Raw genomic sequence first — 22,351 nt, forward strand, 5'->3', positions numbered from 1 at the left:
ACCCTAACAGTACGCTTGAGTCTGCCGAGTCTGTCCAGCTTCCTCCCCCGCCATCCGATCCAACTCACCACCAGGTGGTGATCAGTTGACAGCTCCGCCCCTCTCTTCACCGAGTGTCCAAGACATACGGCCGCAGGTCAGATGAGATGACAACAAAGTCGATCATCGACCTGCGGCCTAGGGTGTCCTGGTGCCACGTACACTGATGGACACCCTTATGCTTGAACATGGTGTTCGTTATGGACAAACAGTGACTAGCACAGAAGTCCAATAACTGAACACTGCTCGGGTTCAGATCAGGGGGGCCGTTCCTCCCAATCACGCCCCTCCAGGTGTCACTGTCGTTGCCCACATGGGCGTTGAAGTCCCCCAGTAGAACGATAGAGTCCCCAGTCGGAGCACTTTCCAGCACCCCTCCCAGAGACTCCAAAAAGGTCAGGTACTCTGCACTGCCGTTCGGCCCGTAGGCACAAACAACAGTGAGAGACCTATCCCCGACCTGTAGGCGCAGGGAAACGACCCTCTCGTTCACCGGGGTAAACTCCAACACATGGTGGCAGAGCTGGGGAGCTATAAGTAAACCCACACCAGCCCGCCGCCTCTCACCATGTGCAACTCCAGAGTGGTGGAGAGTCCATCCTCTCTCAAGGAGTGTGGTTCCAGAGCCCAAGCCGTGCGTAGAGGTGATCCCGACTACCTCTGATCTGAACCTCTCAACCTCACGCATGATCTCAGGCTCCTTCCCCCGCCAGCGAGGTGACATTCCACGTCCCTAGAGACAGTTTCCGTGTCCAGAGATCGGGTTGTCTAGGCCCCTGCCTTTCGACTGCCGCCGATCCTCTTCGCACCGGCCCCTTATGGTCCCTCCTGTGGGTGGTGAGCCCACGGCAAGGCGGCCCCACGTCGCCCGTTCGGGCTGTTTCTGACATGCGCTTGATGCGAAGCTTGATTTCAAAATCAAATATTTTTCTCCTCCGCGGTCAAATTTTTGGGGGGGACAAAGCGGAGGGATCTTGAATCAGCCTGAAGGGGTTGTATTCGCTATAACAACCGCCTCGCTATACCTTATCCCGCTTATTACATGACTACCTACCAAATAAATCTATAATTTGACACAAAAGATTGATTTCAAAAGGAATTTATTGATTTTAAAACATTTGTACTGCTTCCTCTAAAGAAAATAGTCCGTTCCGTCTCTGGATAGAATCCTGCTGCGTCCATAGTAACGCGCTGTTTTTCATGGCAACGGTCTGTTATCAAGAAATAACACGCATTCTGCACTGGAATTCAGCCAATCCATGTAATAAGGGCTAATAATAACAACCTTATAAACTAATTATTGTGACTGAAAAACTGCCTAATATGTAATTACGCTGTATGAGTAAAAAAAATAAAAATCTTCGAAATGTTTAGGTGCTAGTAATCACATCGGCGCCTCCATGTTAGCCTTTCATGCAGTAAAGTTGACTGTTATGGTGTAAGCACAATGCTTTTTAGTTTCCACACGCAGTCCACAAACACTTGAAAATGCCAACATTTAATACAGACATTATAGCCTACGTGTGATAATATACATGCCCGCTCATATTCAACTGAATATAAAGAGATTACGTTCTTACCTTTCCTTGTGGTTCTAAAAATAACGAATGAAATTTGAAAAAATATTTTTTTATTCACACGGTCCAGTTCAAAGTCCTATTTGTGGAGCTCAACTAACGTTACTGTCTGCCATGTTTGGCACGGTTTGAATTGTGCAGCGTTAAAGGCACATACGCTGATTAGTGGTGCTGATGTCACAACATATAAAATAATTGTATTGCTGTTTGTTAATTATAAGTTCAAGTCATTGTCGAGTCTTCCACTTCAAGTCAAGTCAAGTCTCAAGTAACTTGTTCTCAAGTCAAAGTCAAGTCAAGTAATTTTCATACTTTAATCAAGCAAGTCACAAGTCCTGAAAATTGTGACTCGAGTCAGACTCGAGTCAAGTCATGTGACTCGAGTCCCCCACCTCTGGCATATAGCCCCAGACAACATAGCTCCTAGGGTCACTTGGGTACTCAAACCCCTCCACCACGTTAAGGTGGCAGTTCATGGAGGGGCAAAATAATAGTAAGGAACTTAAAATATATGATTAATGAGAACATATAACTCAACACCCCCACTTGTTCTCAACATCTTAAGCCATGTACAATGTTATCACAAATATTTAGTTCCCAAACAGAAAACCTTTGAACTTTTGAATTAAAATTTTTATACAGATTTTGTCAAAATGTCTGCCACCATGTCTTCTGTTGTGCAGTACACAATATGTATTCTTCCCTCACTGACAGCATCACGGATATATTATATTTCACATCAATGTGTTTAGATCTAGATCTATTCACTGGATTTCTACTCAGTGCAATGGCACCCTGATTATCACCATACATCGTGGTGCAAGTGTAAACACTACTGTTCATGCCATTTAGAAGTTGAGTTAGGTACATGCTTCACTGAGTAGTGTATGCTAGACCAATGTATTCAGCTTCACAGGTCGACAGTGCCACTGTCGGCTGTTTCTTAGACTGAAATAACAGGTCCTTATTCTGTCAGGCTGAAACAGTATCCTGAGGTACTACGCCTATCTTCTACAGAAGATGCCCAGTCAGAATCACTGAATGCTATTAGACTTAAAGTCTTGTCTGTTTTCTTGAAACACAACTCATAGTCAGTTGTACCTTGTAGGTATCTCAGGACATGTTTAGCAGCTACTAAGTCATGCGTTTTAGGCTTTGCAAGGGTTTGTGACAGTTTACCGACTATCCAGCTAATATCTGGTCTGGTACAGGTCATTGCATAGATCAAGCTTCCAACAAGTTCACGGTATTCTTTGGGGGTCTTGGTCTCTTTGTTGTTTTCATCCTCATTCCAATTACACTCCACTTTTAACTCACTTGGAGTAGCCTTTGGTTTACAGTTTGACATTCCAAACCTTTCAAGCATTTTGAGAATGTACCTTTTCGGATTCATTTTAATTTTTCCCTCTTTTTGCTCAAACTTGTCACGTCCTGGCTGTGCCCCTAGCCTTCTCTGCGCTGGGCTCGGGGCATAGCCAGGACAGGACAGGAGGTGGCATCTAGCCACCTCTAATCCTCTTTGGTCTCCCCAATTGGAGGCAGGTGTTGATCTTTGCCTCCAATTGGGCACCCTATTTAAGTTCATGTTGTTGGCCAAGCCAATGTGGTTCAATTTGGTTTTGTCCTGTTTTAGATGACCCAGGTCACTGGTTGCTGCGGTTTGTTTGTTTGTTTGTTTGTTTGAATCTTTCTTTATTAAAACATGGATTACTTAAGTTACCTCTACTCTGCGCCTGTGTCCTTCTCCCACCACAACCTTGACAACCAGTTTCTTCCAGACTGTTTTAGACCATACAGAGATTTTTTCAACTTGCATACTAACTTGTCTCCTATGTCAGATGTCTCTTCAAAACCCTCTGGTTGTTCTAAGTATATGTCTTCCTCTATTGGAGCATGCAAATATGCTGTTTTGACGTCCATCTGATGAACTTAGAAGTTGTTCTGAGCAGTGATGGGAAATTGACATGAGAAACTTAACACAACACAGATGTGCTGACTAACTCTGAAAGAAGGACCAAAGACAGGACGTGTTGCCTGTTACTGATGGGCCCCACACATCCTGTCCATACCTCCTGCTAGGAGTTGCCCATGTGACTGACATAGGCTATATGGATAGGTCCATTGACCATAGGTTGGAACATACCATACAAGGGTCTGTTGTAGGATAAACCTTTCTTATTGGAGGGTATTGGAATGTGTAATGGTTGGTTATGACCACTGGCCACCTCCTATGTATCCTGGCATAAAAACAGTGTTGCCTCTGTAATTTTGGAGAGAGAGAAATGAGAAATGGAAGGAAAACATCATAGACTCATGCTGAATAAAGATGGCTCTCCCCTGACTTCTGGTTGCATTTATTTTGTTCATGGATCAAACTTGGACAGAATCTAACAGCAGCTATCTGCATTAATGCCTGTCAAATGTGTCATTTTCTTTAAGTGAGTCCGTCTCTTCCTTCATAGCATATTCCCATCCGGGAGCCTCAGGTGACATAAGGGCCTCTCTATAGGTTTGTGGGGCTCCACACACTGCCCTGTAACAATAATCAACACTCACATTGGTTACATCATCTTTGGAGTCTGTTAGGTAATCTTGTAAATACTTTGGAGCTCTCTTTTCTCTGTTCGAGTGGTAATGTTTTTGACTAGCCGTGGCTGTTGGACCTGTGCTGTTTTTGTTGTCTTCTGTGTCTACTTTTTCCAAAGTTCCATCATGTTCTGACACCTCTCCGTATTTCAATCTTCTCTGTGCTTTCCTCACTTTGTGGGGCATCACCACTGTTCTCACTATCCTGTGTCCTGTCTCTGTAGTTTTGAATTTCTAGGTGATCTTCATTGGTTTGTGTCTGCTGTTCAGCACTGCTCTTCCTAATGAATTCCATCAATCTATGTTTTGACACCTTTCCTGTCTGTGGATTATATACCATATAGGCTGGGCTATTTTTACTATACCCCACAAATATTCCCTTCTCACATCTAGGGTCCAATTTCTTCTGATTGTGTTTGTGCGCATAGCATTCTGATCCAAAAACCCACATTTTAGAAAGGTCTGGCTTTCTTCCTGTCAATATGAAGTGTGGTGTATTCATAATTCTGTCATTATAGCATCTGTTTCGGATGTGAGTTGCAGTTTGGACAGCATAAGGCCACAGAACCTTTGATAATTCCTTCTCTTTTAGCAGACACTTTCCCATTTCAAAAATGGTTCGCCCTTGTCTCTCAGCTGTACCATTTTGATGAGGAGAGTACGGAGATGATGTATCATGTCTTATACCCTTTTCTCATAAAAGTGACTGAAATGCAATGCCTGTGTATTCTGTGCCATTGTCTGAACTTATGCATTTGACTCTACCGTATGGTGCACTGTCTGCAAGGAACTTCTCTCTCGCTAGAGTAGTGTCACTCTTGTTCTTAAGGAAGTAAACAGTTACTGCCCCTGAAAAATCTTCTGTGATGAAATTGCATAGTTATATCCATCTTGAGAAGTTGGTTCAGTGGGACCTGATAAATCAGGGCCCCACCCGCTTTTGTGTCAGTTTTCCTACTTCTGCTGTTGATAAACTTTCCCTCAGTACAAACGTTACAGTCTATTTTGGTATTACCTGTGATTTCCATACCCTCTACCACTTCAGGTAATTTCAACACATCACTAATATTACAATGTCCCATGATCTCATGCCATGTTTTAACATCACAAGTTAGACTCACTTTGTCCCTGGACATCATATCAGTGACTGATGCATCAACACATTGTTTGTTGTTATTTACCGTTTTCAAATAGTACAGTCTCTCATGCTCTTCTATGCGGAACACAGCTCCACCCTTGCTTATCAGTTCATTCTGTCCTTCCTGGAAGATCACCCTGGCCCCATCTGTTGTAGCAGCTTGAACGGAGATGATGCTCTGTGGGTATGATGGTATGAACAAGGCCTTCTTTAGAGTGATCCTGACGCATTTCCCTTCCACATCCAGCAGTAACACCTCTGCGTCGCCCCGCTTTAATGCCACGTTGTTCATCCTGGCTCCATCTGCTAACTCCATGTGGTGTGACTTTGGGTCGAAACTCTCGTCAAATTTTGTGAAGTCGTTCTCCTCTGATAAGATGTGGGATGTTGCTCCAAATGTACCATTAGTCCATTTTTAGTAATATTGTCTGGAAGAAATGTTTTACTTACTTTGAATAGAAAAGTTTGTTCTTTCTCACGCTCCTCTTGTTTTTCTGCCGCCTGTTTTGCTTCTTCTTTGTGCCTGTCCTTTTTCCTGCGGCATGTCTCATCACTGTGTGTTGAACTTCTATGGTAGCTGCACCACTTAGGTACGCTTTTTTGGCGGCAATCACGCGCAATATGACTGCGGTTTCCACATCCGTAGCAGGTCACGGATACTATTGTCAGATTTGGGCTTATCAAATTTTTCTCTCTCTTCATAGCTTCTTAGTTTGCTTTTGAACTGGATGAAAGTCAATTCTTCACTACTCTGTGGATAGCGAAAGGTTTGTAGGTATCTGGCAGGCCCTTTAGGGTCATAGCTATCATCAGTCCGTCACTTATTACTTTTGCGTTTCTTAGGTAAGTCACCGCATTCTCAGCTCGGGTTAATGTAGTCTGTTATCGTCTCGTTAGATTCCTTCTTTAACGAAGTTAGTTCAGTGTATAATGTTGTGTATGGATGTGACGTCATAAAGGTCATCACGTAAGGAAACGGAGATAAAGGATGGAAGAAAGTTAAATCTGTTGTCTGAGTGATTCAATCAGAAATATAACAAGGAAGGTTATAACATTGGCGACGGGGATGTTACAAGGACTCACTCGTTAGTTAAATCTGAAAGTGAGTTAGACGTGCGTCAATCCGACCGTAGTTTTATCAGTTAACTGAAAAGTTTAGTGTAAACAGGCGACACGCGTTAAAGATGGAGGGTGCTGTTCCGAAGTTCGACTGTTACAGTGATCCAGCCACGTTGGGTCCGCGGTGGACAAGATGGTTAAATGCATTTGAACTTTTTGCCGATGGAAAGGGTTTGATCCTAACTGATGATGCACCTGCCGCTACAAAGCAAAGAAGGAGAGCCTTGCTCTTACATCACGCTGGGACAGATGTACAGGACATTTTCTCCACACTCGCTAACACAGGAGGGCCAGCAGACTACGCGGATGCAGTGACAGCACTGAACGCATACTTTGTGCCACGGGTAAACACGGCGTTTGCAAGACAGACGTTTTATCAGGTAAAGCAGAAAACGGGACAGACCGTGCAACAGTTTACAACATGTTTAAGTCAAGCGGCAAAAGATTGTGCTTTTGGAGATGATAAAGACAATCAAATAAGGGATGCTGTTCTTAGTCGGTGCAGCTCTGAATACGTGCGTAGAAAACTGCTGGAGGAAGGGACTGCTTTGACACTTGTTCGCACTCTAGAAATCGCAGCGCAGTGCGAACGTGTTGAACTGCAGATGGCAGCATTTCACATTTCTCCAGAGACTGAAGTGAAAGAGACTGTGAGTCTTGTGTCCAGAAAAGGAGGAGGAGACCAGAAAAAACGAATGCAAGGTAATAAAAATAGTGCTGATTTAAACAAATCTTGTTACAGATGCGGACAGACAGGTCATTTTGCAAAAGATTATAAATGTCCTGCACGTGGAAAATCATGCCGAAAATGCAATGGCAGAGATCATTTTGCAAAAATTTGTAAAACAAAGGAAAGTGTAAGACAGACAATAAAAAGAGTTGAATCCGATGTGAAAAATGAAGATTTTGCATTTGTTGTAAGAAAAGAGAACAACATGGACAGAATAAAATTTTCAGTGGGAGGGGTTAGATTACCCATGTTAGTTGACTCAGGAGCAACAAGCAACATAGTGGATGAAGGAACGTGGGAAATGCTGAAAGAAAAAAAGATCAAATGCAGCTCTGCTAAATCAGACAAAAAACTGTATGCATACTCATCAAGTGAACCTTTACCAGTAAAAGGAGTTTTCTGGTGTGAGGTCGAAATTGGAAAACGTGGCACAACAGCTGAGTTTACAGTTATTTGCGGGAGAGGAGAGCCATTGCTCGGAAAGGAAACAGCAGTTAAATTAGGAGTGCTGAGGGTTGGAGCTAATGTTGCAGTGGTGAGTGATGTGAAGTCCATGATACAACAGAAGTACCCCAAATTGTTCTGTGGAGTAGGCAAACTAAACACAAAACAAATTAGCCTACACATAGACAGCGCAGTGACACCAGTTGCACAGCCTCTTAGGCGTGTCCCATTCCACCTGAGAGAGGCTGTTGAAGAAAAAATAGATGAGCTGCTCCACATGGACATTATCGAAAAAGTCAATGGAGCAACTCCTTGGGTAAACCCAATTGTCATTGTACCCAAAGCAAATGGGGAAATAAGGATGTGTTTGGACATGAGACAAGCAAACACTGCAATCGTTCGTGGGCGGTTCCCGATCCCCACAGTGGATGAGCTGTTGCAAGGAAGGAACGGGTCAGTTGTGTTCAGCAAACTGGATCTAAAATGGGGCTACCACCAGCTGGAATTGACCCCGGAATCAAGAGGTATCACCACGTTCGCTGTTCATAATGGCATATACAGATTCAAAAGACTGGTGTTCGGAGTGTCGTCAGCGAGTGAGCAGTACCAGCACGAAATAGCCACTGTTCTAGCTGGCATCGAAGGAGTGGAGAACATATCAGACGACATCATCATCCATGCACCTGACAAAGAGACTCATGAGAAAAGAATGCATGCAGTATTAAAAAGACTGGAAAGCTGTGGCTTGACTCTGAATGTAGAGAAGTGCCAGTTTAACATGGACAAATTGGTGTTTATGGGCATGCTGTTGTCGGTGAAAGGCATAGGCCCAACAGCAGAGAGGGTGAGAGCAGTTGTGGAGGCAAGAGAACCTGAAAACGTTTCAGAGGTGAGAAGCTTTCTCGGTTTAGCTGGCTACAGTAGCCGTTTCATACCTCAGTTTGCGAGCATCTCAGAACCTCTGCGCAGACTGACAAAAAAAGACACCAAATTTAATTTTGGGACTGAACAAAAAAAAGCTTTCAAAACTCTCAAAGATAAATTGGCCGAGGCCACAACTCTGGCTTACTTTGACAAAGACGCACCAACTAAGGTCATTGCTGATGCTGGACCAAAAGGCGTCGGAGCAGTACTAGTTCAGGACCAAAGTGAAGGAATGGTTCCTGTCTGCTATGTGAGCAGGAGTTTGACAGAGTGCGAACAAAGGTATTCGCAAACAGAGCGCGAAGCACTTGCTTTGGTGTGGGCTTGTGAACGGTTGCACCCCTATGTTTATGGTCGGAAGTTTGATCTTGTCACAGACCACAAAGCATTGGAAGCAATTTATAGCCCTCGCTCAAAACCATGCGCACGAATCGAAAGATGGGTCTTGAGATTACAGCCTTATGATTTCCGGGTTATTCACATACCCGGGACACACAACATTGCAGATCCTCTGTCACGCTTACTGGGCCCATCAGCAAGAGGTGAGACGCACACACATAAAGCAGAGGAATACGTGCGGTTTATAGCAGTTTGTGCGACACCCACCGCCCTGACTACCAAGGAAGTTGAGCAAATCTCAGCAAATGATGGGGAATTACAGGGACTGAGAACTGCCATCCAGACAGGTTGTTTTGATGACTGTCCTGCATACCGACATATTGCAGGTGAGCTGTGTGTCATTGGCCAAATAATACTCAGAGGAACAAGAATCGTCTTGCCACAGTCACTCCGAGGAAGAGCGTTACAGCTGCCACATGAGGGTCATCTTGGTTTGGTAGGAACAAAACAACACCTGAGAACAAAGGTTTGGTGGCCCGGAATGGACAGGGCCGCAGAAAGATTTGTGAGGACGTGTCATGGTTGCCAGTTAGTAGCGAAACCAGATGTTCCGGAACCACTGTCGCCCACAGCGATGCCTGAAGGGCCATGGAAAAACTTAGCCACAGATTTACTTGGTCCTTTACCGGATGGACATTCAATTCTGGTTGTTGTTGACTATTACAGCAGGTATTCTGAATATGCAATCCTCAAGTCAACAACAGCGGAAAAAGTGATTGACCGCTTGGAAGACATTTTCAGTCGGCACGGACTTCCTTTAACAATCAGGTCAGATTGTGGCCCACAATTCAAGTCCAGTGAGTTCCGGGATTTTTGTCAGGAGAATGGAATACACCATATCAAAACAACTCCAAAGTGGGCACAAGCAAATGGAGAAGTGGAAAGACAAAACGCATCATTGATGAAACGAGTAAGAATTGCACAAGCTGAAGGTCAGGATTGGAAAAGAGAGCTACGCAAATATGTGACTGTCTACAGGTCCATACAACATGCCACAACGGGCAAAAGCCCAGCTGAACTTCTTTTTCAGAGGAAGATCAGAGGGAAACTACCGGACATCACAACTCCACACAGTGACCTTGAAGCTCGAGACAAAGATGCAGAGCGGAAAGGAAAAGCCAAGCTATACACAGATCACAGACGAGGCGCTAAAACATCAAACATTGAGGTTGGAGATCAAGTGCTTGTGAAACAGGATAAAAAAGACAAATTCACAACAACATTTCACAGCACTCCTCACAAGGTTATACGCAGAGAAGGTAACAGCGTTGTCATTCAGTCACCCACTGGAGCAAAGTATGCTCGGAATACAACATGTGTCAAAAAGTTTCTGTCTGCGGAGACACCAACATTGGATGGTGAAATGACATGTGCTCAAGAGCCAAGTCGTGATGAGGAGGAGAAGGGAAGTGCAGAGGAAAGCAAAGGGGACTGTGAAACATTTCAGAGAGACGAACAGATTCCTAAACCTTGCAGACCCCAGAGACAAATCAAGCGTCCTGAAAGGTTTAGAGATTATGTTGTTGAGTGACTGACAAAAGTTAGGTTATGGAAGTAACCTAACATAAGTTTTCTTTACATAAGGTTATGTATAAAAAAACAAACAAGAAAACAGATTAAGAGTTATGTTGTTGTGCAGTGTATTTATTCAGAAAGCATTGCTGTTGTTCAATTAAGATATACAGTGTTATACATGTACTGTGAACATTCTTAACATGTTAATTTGTAAGAAAATGTGAATGTTTTGTTGAAGTTCATATTCAAGTAAAGGGGGGATGTTGTGTATGGATGTGACGTCATAAAGGTCATCACGTAAGGAAACGGAGATAAAGGATGGAAGAAAGTTAAATCTCTTGTCTGAGTGATTCAATCAGAAATATAACAAGGAAGGTTATAACATATAAGGCGATAATTCTAGGCTTACTCTGACTGGCGTAGTGACTTCGAAGTATTTTTAGCGCTTCCTTGCCGTCATCAGTCGCCTCTCGCATCACCAGTGACAAGCTTTTATCATCGAGAAACTGGATTAGTCCGGCGTAGCACTCCTCATTCTTTTCCTCCTCTATATCTCCGGTAGACAGAATTGTTTCTTTTAAACCCATTATTCTCAGATTACCAAGAAATTTTACTTCCCATAGTTCGTAATTATATATTTTTTTTTTATTTGGGTCGTGTTTTGCAGGTACTATAGTTGTTAATAGTTGGTATTTGATTTTATATTCTTAATGGTTTTTATTATTTCTTATTTCTGTAACAGTACCTCTGTCAAATGGATATTTATGTAAAGCACTTTGAATGACCATTGTGTATGAAATGTGCTATATAAATGAAATTGCCTTGCCTTGCCTTGCCTAATGAAGTTGCCAGTTGAGGATCTCTGAGGCATCTGTTTCTCAAACTTGACACTTTAATGTATTTGTCATCTTGCTCAGTTGTGCCCTGGAGCCTTCCCCTCCTCTTTCTATTCTGGTTAGAGCCAGTTTGCCCTGTCCTGTCCTGTCCTGTACATTGTACAAAAACGTCCTGGTAATTTCTTGCATGGAATAGCTTTCTTTTCTCAGAACAAGAGTAGACTGACAACTTTCAGAAGATAGTTCTTTCCTTCAGGCCATATTGAACCTGTAATATAACTCACAATTGCTGATGCTTCAGATACTTAACTAGTCTAAAGAAGACCAGTTTTAAGACCACTTTAATCAGCACAATAGTTTTCAGCTGTGGTACATAATCATACTGTGTTACTGTTGCATGGAGTAAGTTCATTTCAATACAATTGCATGTATTACAAGGAAACTTCTCAACTTTTAACTTCTCAAAAGACTGGATAGCCATTGATTATTTCAATTGTATTCTTCATGGAGAACAAGTCAAAACCAACAGGCCATGGGTTGTTCTGAACTCACATTGTTGCTTATACCTTTTTCTACCCCCTTGTCAGTTTATAATGTCTTCTGTTCAAGATACAAGAAAACAAGTCTTCACACAAACATGAAAATATAAATGCTGCATTGTCATGGCAACCACAGTTTTAGGTCAATGTTTACAGCCATCCTGTTCTGAGCCACTTGTTACTGTTCTGATCCAAATGGAAGGACCACAACACAACTGTCCCAGCATCATTACATACAGTATCTCACATAAGTGAGTACACCCCTCACATTTTTGTAAATATTTGATTATATCTTTTCATGTGACTGAACACTGAAGAAATGACACTTTGCTACAATGTAAAGAGTGTACAGCCTCTATAACAGTGTAAATTTGCTGTCCCCTCAAAGTAACACAACACACAGCCATTAATGTCTAAACCGCTGGCAACAAAAGTGAGTACCCCCCTAAGTGAAAATGTCCAAATTGGGCCCAATTAGCCATTTCCCCTCCCCGGGGTCATGTGACTCGATAGTGTTACAAGGTCTCAGGTGTGAATGGGGAGCAGGTGTGTTACATTTGGTGTTATTGCTCTCACACACCCTCATATTGGTCACTGGAAGTTCAACATGGCACCTCATAGCAAGACGTTGAGTGCCCATGCTCAGCGTCATATCCAGAGGTTGTCTTTTGGAAATAGACGTATGAGTGCTGCCAGCATTGCTGCAGAGGTTGAAGGGGTGGGGGGTCAGCCTGTCAGTGCTCAGACCATACGCCGCACACTGCATCAAATTGGTTGTCGTCCCAGAAGGATGCCTCTTCTAAAGATGATGCACAAGGAAGCCCACAAACACTTTGCTGAAGACATGCAGACAAAGGACATGGATTACTGGAACCATGTCCTGTGGTCTGATGAGACCAAGATAAACCTATTTGGTCCAGATGGTGTCAAGCGTGTGTGGTGGCAACCAGGTGAGGATTACAAAGACAAGTGTGTCTTTCCTACAGTCAAGCATGGAGGAGGGAGTGTCATGGTCTGGGCCTGCATGAGTTCTGCCGGCACTGGGGAGCTACAGTTCATTGAGGGAAGCATGAATGCCAACATTTACTGTGAAGCAGAGCATGATCCCCTCCCTTCGAAGACTGGGCCACAGGGTAGTATTCCAAACACACCTCCAAGATGACCACTGCCTTGCTAAAGAAGCTGAGGGTAAAGGTGATGGACTGGATAAGCATGTCTCCGGACCTAAACCCTATTGAGCATCTGTGGGGCATCCTCAAATGGAAGGTGGAGGAGCGCAAGATCTCTAACATCCACCAGATCTGTGATGTCATCATGGAGGAGTGGAAGAGGACTCCAGTAGCAACCTGTGAAGCTCAGGTGAACTCCATGCCCAAGAGGGTTAAGGCAGGGCTGGAAAATAATGGTGGCCACAAAAAATATTGACACTTTGGGCCCAATCTGGACATTTTCACTTAGGGGTGTACTCACTCTTGTTGCCAGCGGTTTAGACATTAATGGCTGTGCGTTGTGTTACTTTGAGGGGACAGCAAATGTACATTGTTATACAAGCTGTACACTCACTACTTTACATTGTAGCAAAGTGTCATATCTTCAGTGTTGTTACATGAAAAGATATAACCAAATATTTACAAAAATGTGAGGGGTGTACTCACTTTTGTGAGATACTGTATGTAATGATTGATCATTGCTTTACAGATTCTAGTGTAATCCCTACGTGTAGAAAAAGAATGTACACCTAAAGAATTAAGTCACAATAGTTCAACTTCAAGTGCTGATTGGTCAATCGGCTTATTCAACGTTTTAGGTAGTGTTATTTGACACATTCATTTTGAGACACACACTGAGTGTCTTAAAATGAATTTTGAAACACATTGAGTCACTGATTCAGTCCAAATCATTTGCTTTTCTTTGTCAGCTCCACATAAGCCATCCGGGCAAAAATGGCTCAGTTTTACACATTCTTTATGTCTTTGAAAGTCTTTTGACATGTCTGTTCATCCTGCCCAACCAGTATGTCCACTCTATAAAGCACAGCTGTCACCTCAAGGCCTCGTTACCCAAAGGAAAATTCCACCTATTTTCACAATGGACCCAAGTGAATTCAAGAAATTTGTTTAACTTGCTTATTATTATTGGGGACCCTCAACAGAGCAATCCTCAGCCGTGAACTTCCAAAATACAGACAGCATATTAAGTGCCCCACCAGGGAACACATTTGGACCACCACTACACAGTATTAAAGGACACCTATCACTCTGTTCCCCGTGCAGCTTTGGGACTCTGATTATTCTGATTACAAGCAGAAATTTAAATCTGCTAAGCCAGTGGTCAAGACTGTAAAAAGATGGACCAATGAGTCTAAGGTGGAATTACAAGCCTGCTTTAATTCTACTGATTGGAGTGTCTTTGAGGCCGCATCCACAGACCTACATTAACTCAATGACACTGTGTTATCTTACATGAGTTTTTGTGAAGATATGTGTGTGCCGACAAAAAAGTGCTGCACATACTGCAACCAAAAACCCTGGTTTACAGCAAAACTCAGGCAGCTTCGTCAGTCCAAGGAGGAGGCTTACAGAAGTGGGGACAGAACCCTGTACAATCAGACCAGAAACAAACTGACAAGGGAAGTCAAAGCAGCAAAGAAGAGCTATGCTGAAAAACTGGAAAACAACTTCACAGCCAATGATCCCTTCACAACCAAAATCAACAGACAAACTAGGCTTGCCTGGTTTCTTGTTTTTTTGGCGGGAGGTGACATTTAGAGATCTCGCCTAGGGCGACACTTTGGCCAGAAACGCCACTGCTTAATACCAAATCTTGATGAAGATAATAAAAGTCATACATGAGCCCCATTTTTCTTAAGAAATGTGTTCTCTATATGTTAATATTTTGAACTACAAGTTTAAGAAAGCATGATCATGTTAAAAAAATTGCATTCTCTATTATTACATTCCTTATATTCAAAATTGTGAAGCAGAGCTGTCAAAGAGTTAGAGTATACATTGACATTCAGATTAAGACCGATAAGACCTTTTGCTTTTTTGACTTTTTTGACTTTTTGCTTTTTTGTTCTTTGATTGTGATAAGTGTGAAATTTTTTATGACCATACAGTCATTTCAGGATGATCTCTAATTTGAACAGATGGCTTACAGAGTTGGAATCCAAAAGCCATATCTCAGACGGGCCAATAAAAAGAAAAGAATAAGATGGGCAAAAGAACACAAACACTGGATTGAAGACACTCTCCCTAGAAGGCCAACACTCCAGAATCACCTCTTCACTGTAGATGTTGAGACTGGTGTTTTTCAGGTACTATAGTTGTTAATGAAGTTGCCAGTTGAGGATCTCTGAGGCATCTGTTTCTCAAACTTGACACTTTAATGTATTTGTCATCTTGCTCAGTTGTGCCCTGGAGCCTTCCCCTCCTCTTTCTATTCTGGTTAGAGCCAGTTTGCCCTGTCCTGTCCTGTCCTGTACATTGTACAAAAACGTCCTGGTAATTTCTTGCATGGAATAGCTTTCTTTTCTCAGAACAAGAGTAGACTGACAACTTTCAGAAGATAGTTCTTTCCTTCAGGCCATATTGAACCTGTAATATAACTCACAATTGCTGATGCTTCAGATACTTAACTAGTCTAAAGAAGACCAGTTTTAAGACCACTTTAATCAGCACAATAGTTTTCAGCTGTGGTACATAATCATACTGTGTTACTGTTGCATGGAGTAAGTTCATTTCAATACAATTGCATGTATTACAAGGAAACTTCTCAACTTTTAACTTCTCAAAAGACTGGATAGCCATTGATTATTTCAATTGTATTCTTCATGGAGAACAAGTCAAAACCAACAGGCCATGGGTTGTTCTGAACTCACATTGTTGCTTATACCTTTTTCTACCCCCTTGTCAGTTTATAATGTCTTCTGTTCAAGATACAAGAAAACAAGTCTTCACACAAACATGAAAATATAAATGCTGCATTGTCATGGCAACCACAGTTTTAGGTCAACGTTTACAGCCATCCTGTTCTGAGCCACTTGTTACTGTTCTGATCCAAATGGAAGGACCACAACACAACTGTCCCAGCATCATTACATACAGTATCTCACATAAGTGAGTACACCCCTCACATTTTTGTAAATATTTGATTATATCTTTTCATGTGACTGAACACTGAAGAAATGACACTTTGCTACAATGTAAAGAGTGTACAGCCTCTATAACAGTGTAAATTTGCTGTCCCCTCAAAGTAACACAACACACAGCCATTAATGTCTAAACCGCTGGCAACAAAAGTGAGTACCCCCCTAAGTGAAAATGTCCAAATTGGGCCCAATTAGCCATTTCCCCTCCCCGGGGTCATGTGACTCGATAGTGTTACAAGGTCTCAGGTGTGAATGGGGAGCAGGTGTGTTACATTTGGTGTTATTGCTCTCACACGCCCTCATATTGGTCACTGGAAGTTCAACATGGCACCTCATAGCAAGACGTTGAGTGCCCATGCTCAGCGTCATATCCAGAGATTGTCTTTTGGAAATAGACGTATGAGTGCTGCCAGCATTGCTGCAGAGGTTGAAGGGGTGGGGGGTCAGCCTGTCAGTGCTCAGACCATACGCCGCACACTGCATCAAATTGGTCTGCATGGCTGTCGTCCCAGAAGGATGCCTCTTCTAAAGATGATGCACAAGAAAGCCCACAAACACTTTGCTGAAGACATGCAGACTAAGGACATGGATTACTGGAACCATGTCCTGTGGTCTGATGAGACCAAGATAAACCTATTTGGTCCAGATGGTGTCAAGCGTGTGTGGTGGCAACCAGGTGAGGATTACAAAGACAAGTGTGTCTTGCCTACAGTCAAGCATGGAGGAGGGAGTGTCATGGTCTGGGCCTGCATGAGTTCTGCCGGCACTGGGGAGCTACAGTTCATTGAGGGAAGCATGAATGCCAACATTTACTGTGAAGCAGAGCATGATCCCCTCCATTCGAAGACTGGGCCACAGGGTAGTATTCCAAACACACCTCCAAGACGACCACTGCCTTGCTAAAGAAGCTGAGGGTAAAGGTGATGGACTGGATAAGCATGTCTCCAGATCTAAACCCTATTGAGCATCTGTGGGGCATCCTCAAATGGAAGGTGGAGGAGCGCAAGATCTCTAACATCCACCAGATCTGTGATGTCATCATGGAGGAGTGGAAGAGGACTCCAGTAGCAACCTGTGAAGCTCAGGTGAACTCCATGCCCAAGAGGGTTAAGGCAGGGCTGGAAAATAATGGTGGCCACAAAAAATATTGACACTTTGGGCCCAATTTGGACATTTTCACTTAGGGGTGTACTCACTGTTGTTGCCAGCGGTTTAGACATTAATGGCTGTGCGTTGTGTTACTTTGAGGGGACAGCAAATGTACATTGTTATACAAGCTGTACACTCACTACTTTACATTGTAGCAAAGTGTCATATCTTCAGTGTTGTTACATGAAAAGATATAACCAAATATTTACAAAAATGTGAGGGGTGTACTCACTTTTGTGAGATACTGTATGTAATGATTGATCATTGCTTTACAGATTCTAGTGTAATCCCTACGTGTAGAAAAAGTCACAATAGTTCAACTTCAAGTGCTGATTGGTCAATCGGCTTATTCAACGTTTTAGATAGTGTTATTTGACACATTCATTTTGAGACACACACTGAGTGTTGGGATGGTGTTCTTGGGGTTGTACTCATCCTTCTTCTTCCTCCAAACACAGCCAGGGGAGTTTAGACCAAAAAGCTCTATTTTTGTCTCATCAGACCACATGACCTTCTCCCATTTCTCTTCTGGATCATCCAGATGGTCACTGGCAAACTTGAGCAGGGCCACTGCTTGAGCAGGGGACCTTGTGTGCGCTCCAGGATTTTAATCTATGACGGCGTAATGTGTTACTAATGGTTTTCTTTGAGACTGTGGTCCCAGCTCTCTTCAGGTTATTAACCAGGTCCTGCCGTGTAGTTCTGGGCTGATCCCTCACCTTCCTCATGATCATTGATGCCCCACGAGGTGAGATCTTACATGTAGCCCCAGACCAAGAGAGATTGACCATCGTCTTGAACTTCTTCCATTTTCTAATAATTGCGCCAACAGTTGTTGCCTTCTCACCAAGCTCCTTACACAGCTCTCTGGTCTTGGCCATTGTGGAGAGGTTGGAGTCTGTTTGATTGAGTGTGTGGACAGGTGTCTTTTATACAGGAAACTAGATCAAACAGGTGCAGTTAATACAGGTAATGAGTGGAGAAGAGGAGGACTTCTTAAAGAAAAACTATTAGGTCTGTGAGAGCCGGAATTCTCACTGGTTGGTAGGTGCTCAAATACTTATGTCATGCAATAAAATGCAAATTAATTATTGAAAAATCATACTATGTGATTTTCTGGATTTCTGTTTTAGATTCCATCTCTCACAGGGGAAGTGTACCTATGATAAATATGACAGACCTCTACATGCTTTGTAAGTAGGAAAACCTGCAAAATCGCCAGTGAATCAAATACTTGTTCTCCCCACTGTATGTGCGGAGGACTGGGCCTTGGGCCAAACAGAAACCATTAGAAGTCACCCTTTAGAGGAACATCTTAAAAGTAGCAAGGGGCTCCTGCTCCTTGTATTGCAAAGGTGAACAGGACTCTAGTCCTTACTGGGAGAGCTAGCAAAATCACCTATATTAACATGCCCCGGCTGTCATGTGTGAGACCGAGTTGTCTGGGCAACCGACATTCTATGATTACCTATTGCCTCGGTTCCACTGGTGCCAAACACTGGTGTTGTACCCCAAAGTCCAGATTGTGTTCTGTTTCCACTGACACAGACTGGTGCCAATCAGCCAGTAGACCTTATAGCCCGGCTCTCACTTGAAACCACCCCCCGGACTTTAGGACTAAGGGTGAGGTTTTAGGAGGTAGGGTGGGGTTTTAGGAGGTAGGGTGGAGTTTTAGGACTTAGGTTGGGGTTTTCGGGTTGAGGAGTTACGTGCTGCGAAAATGTGGTATGTTATGCTTTTCGAATAGCAGTGTGTATCATGTGCTAAATCTTATGCTTCTTGTGATGCATTTCATCCGATCTAACAAACAGATCCCTGATTAAATTAAAAAAATAAAGCAACATTACAGGAAAGCAAAGACTCACAATGGAAAGAGTTGGAACGACGAAAGGTGGTACGACGCCATTGACTCAATAGAAGTACAAAGTGGTGAGAACAAGATGTTGCATGTAGAACCTATAACAACACAAAATTAGCTCAGAATTCTACCAAATCTTTCTATTAACCACCACAGCTATGCCGACGATTTCTCATTAATGCAATTATCTAATCAACCAATCACATGGCAGTTGCTTCAATGCATTTAGGGGTGTGGTTCTGGTCAAGACAATCTCCTGAACTCCAAACTGAATGTCAGAATGGGAAAGAAAGTTGATTTAAGCAATTTTGAGCGTGGCATTGTTGTTGGTGCCAGACGGGCCAGTCTGAGTATTTCACAATCTGCTCAGTTACTGGGATTTTCACGCACAACCATTTCTAGGGTTTACAAAGAATGGTGTGAAAAGGGAAAAACATCCAGTATGGGGCAGACCTGTGGGCGAAAATGCCTTGTTGATGCTAGAGGTCAGAGGAGAATGGGCCGACTGATTCAAGCTGATAGAAGAGCAACTTTGACTGAATAACCACTCGTTACAACCGAGGTATGCAGCAAAGCATTTGTGAAGCCACAACACGCACAACCTTGAGGCGGATGGGATACAACAGCAGAAGACCCCACCGCGTACCACTCATCTCCACTACAAATAGGAAAAAGAGGCTACAATTTGCACGAGCTCACCAAAATTGGCCAGTTGAAGACTGGAAGAATGTTGCCTAGTCTGATGAGTCTGGATTTCTGTTGAGACATTCAGATGGTAGAGTCAGAATTTGGCGTTAACAGAATGAGAACATGGATCCATCATGGCTGGTGGTGTAATGGTGTGGAGGATGTTTTCTTGGCACACTTCAGGCCCCTTAGTGCCAATTGAGCATTGTTTAAATGCCACGGCCTACCTGAGCATTGTTTCTGACCATGTCAATCCCTTTATGACCACCATGTACCCATCCTCTGATGGCTACTTCCAGCAGGATAATGCACCATGTAACAAAGCTTGAATCATTTCAAATTGCTTTCTTGAACATGACAATGAGTTCACTGTACTGAAATGGCCCCCACAGTCACCAGATCTCAACCCAATAGAGCATCTTTGGGATGTGGTGGAACGGGAGCTTCGTGCCCTGGATGTGCATCCCAAAAATCTCCATCAACTGCAAGATGCTATCCTGTCAATATGGGCCAACATTTCTAAAGAATGCTTTCAGCACCTTGTTGAATCAATGCCACGTAGAATTAAGGCAGTTCTGAAGGCGAAAGGGGGTCAAACACAGTATTAGTATGGTGTCCAAATAATCCTTTAGGTGAGTGTATCACAAAATGCATAAATACAAAAGTGATGTTGTATCACACAACTCATAAATGTTCCTGTCTCGTTGCTCATGAGGGTAGTTCTTTATTAATTTTAATGTAAATAAAATGTCTGAATCTTTTTGGGTGGAGTAAGAGGATACATGAATGTATGATGAACATTTCTGTTTCAGGTTACCCAACATGGCAACTTTACTGTATCTCATCGGTGGACAAGGTGGAGGTCCATTTGAACTCACTGGAAGGGACAATGGTGCCACCCTCAAGAAGATTGGAGTGGCAGTGGAAGGTTGGCAGATCAAAGCTGTGCGGGCAGAGCTGACCGACGGGCGTAGACACTTTCAGTGAGTTTGAGTTCAGCCTTGACGAGCACATCACCAAGCTTTCCCTGTGGGGGAACAGCTCCAACAAGTACATGCGTCTGGGTGGCATCAGGTTCTGGACCAGTACGGGCCGGGAGTTCTTTCAGCATATGAATAGCTGGCCCCTGAAGACTGAGTACTCCATAGATGTGGGGTCTGGGGTCTGTCTGGGGCTGCAGGGGAGGTGTGGCGCTGACATCGACTGCATGGGCTTCCTCTTCATCAGCCCCATCAGGACGTCTGTGCTAACCGACATGCACTATCCTAACCTGGCCATGATCACACCCCAGGTGAGTAAAGCTCTGACAGTCAGAATATGGCAGGATCAGTGGGCCAATACCTTTCAAATAAAGTTTTTTAATTCGCTCGGAAAAGCAACTGAAATTGGATCAATTTCATGCATGAATAGCACCTGTTCTCATAGACCATAACTGTCAAAAGAATGTTGACTGATAGAAACATCTCTATTGAAAATGAGGCATTATGGGGGTTGTGTCCAGGACAGAAATTGCCAAGTATTCTTCCTTTTTCCTGTGTCTGACAATCATCTGGAATACCCATATTTCAAAGAGCAGATTAATCTCCTATGTGTTTTGGGGCCAATTTAATTGTGAACAGCAACTACAGACACTATTCAGCATTTAACTGATCCTCTTTCACTTGCTTTTTCAAGGTGAATAAAGAAATTCTTGTTCGGGTTAAATGCTTGTTGGCCCACTTTGCATTCCATACAGGAAAACGTGTTGTGTCCTGTCTACTGAATAAACATTATACTTTGATATGGGTCAACACAAACAACTTACACAGGATAACACACAGAAATATATCTGTTTTTAATGTTGGACTGATTCTTAATTATGATTGAAGAATAATCTTTGCTCTATGCGTGTGTGGGGGTGGTTGTGTGTTTATTGTAGGTGAGAAAAGAATATATAAAATCGGTGTCTTATCACAACAACACCACTGCGCCTCAAGATCAGACCATTCAGTACAGCAGGACCGTGACCAAGAAATCCTCCTGGACCACCACCAATAAGATTGAGTCCACCCTCAGTGTGTCTGTTAAAGCAGGGATCCCTGATCTGGTGGAGGTGTCTACTGGGTGGAGCTTGACCGTGGGACACGAGCAGTCCTCCTCAATGTCCAATCAAGAAACCATAACAGAAGCAGATACCACCACTGTGAAGATCCCTCCAGGGAAGACCGTGACCGTTGAGATGTCAGTGGGACGAGCAGTCATCGACCTCGCCTACTCAGCTGTAGTGAAAGTCACATGCCTGAATGGTAGCGAGCTGGTCTTCCCATCTACCGGGAACTACAATGGTGTGACTTACACTTCAGTGACTGTAAACACCACTGAGTCTGATAAAGTTATGAATGTAAATTAAGATGTATTAACATCTTACTGTGCATAGTTTCATACCATACCATACCATCTTCTTCCGCTTATCCGGGGCCGGGTCACGGGGGCAGCAGTCTAAGCAGGGATGCCCAGACTTCCCTCTCCCCAGACACTTCCTCTAGCTCTTCCGGGGGGACACCGAGGCGTTCCCAGGCCAGCCGGGAGACATAGTCCCTCCAACGTGTCCTAGGTCTTCCCCGGGGTCTCCTCCCGGTGGGACGGGACCGGAACACCTTCCCAGGAAGGCGTTCCGGAGGC

General features: G+C 43.4%; 1 pseudogene; it reads left to right on the top strand.

Annotated features, from left to right (window-relative positions):
* Positions 1-22,094, top strand: part of LOC105008108 — a 94,867-nt pseudogene extending 72,773 nt beyond the window's left edge.
* The last annotated feature ends 257 nt before the right edge of the window (positions 22,095-22,351 follow it).

The sequence above is a fragment of the Esox lucius genome, chromosome 20, assembly GCF_011004845.1.
Source record: "Esox lucius isolate fEsoLuc1 chromosome 20, fEsoLuc1.pri, whole genome shotgun sequence".
NCBI classification, from domain to species: Eukaryota; Metazoa; Chordata; class Actinopteri; order Esociformes; family Esocidae; genus Esox; species Esox lucius.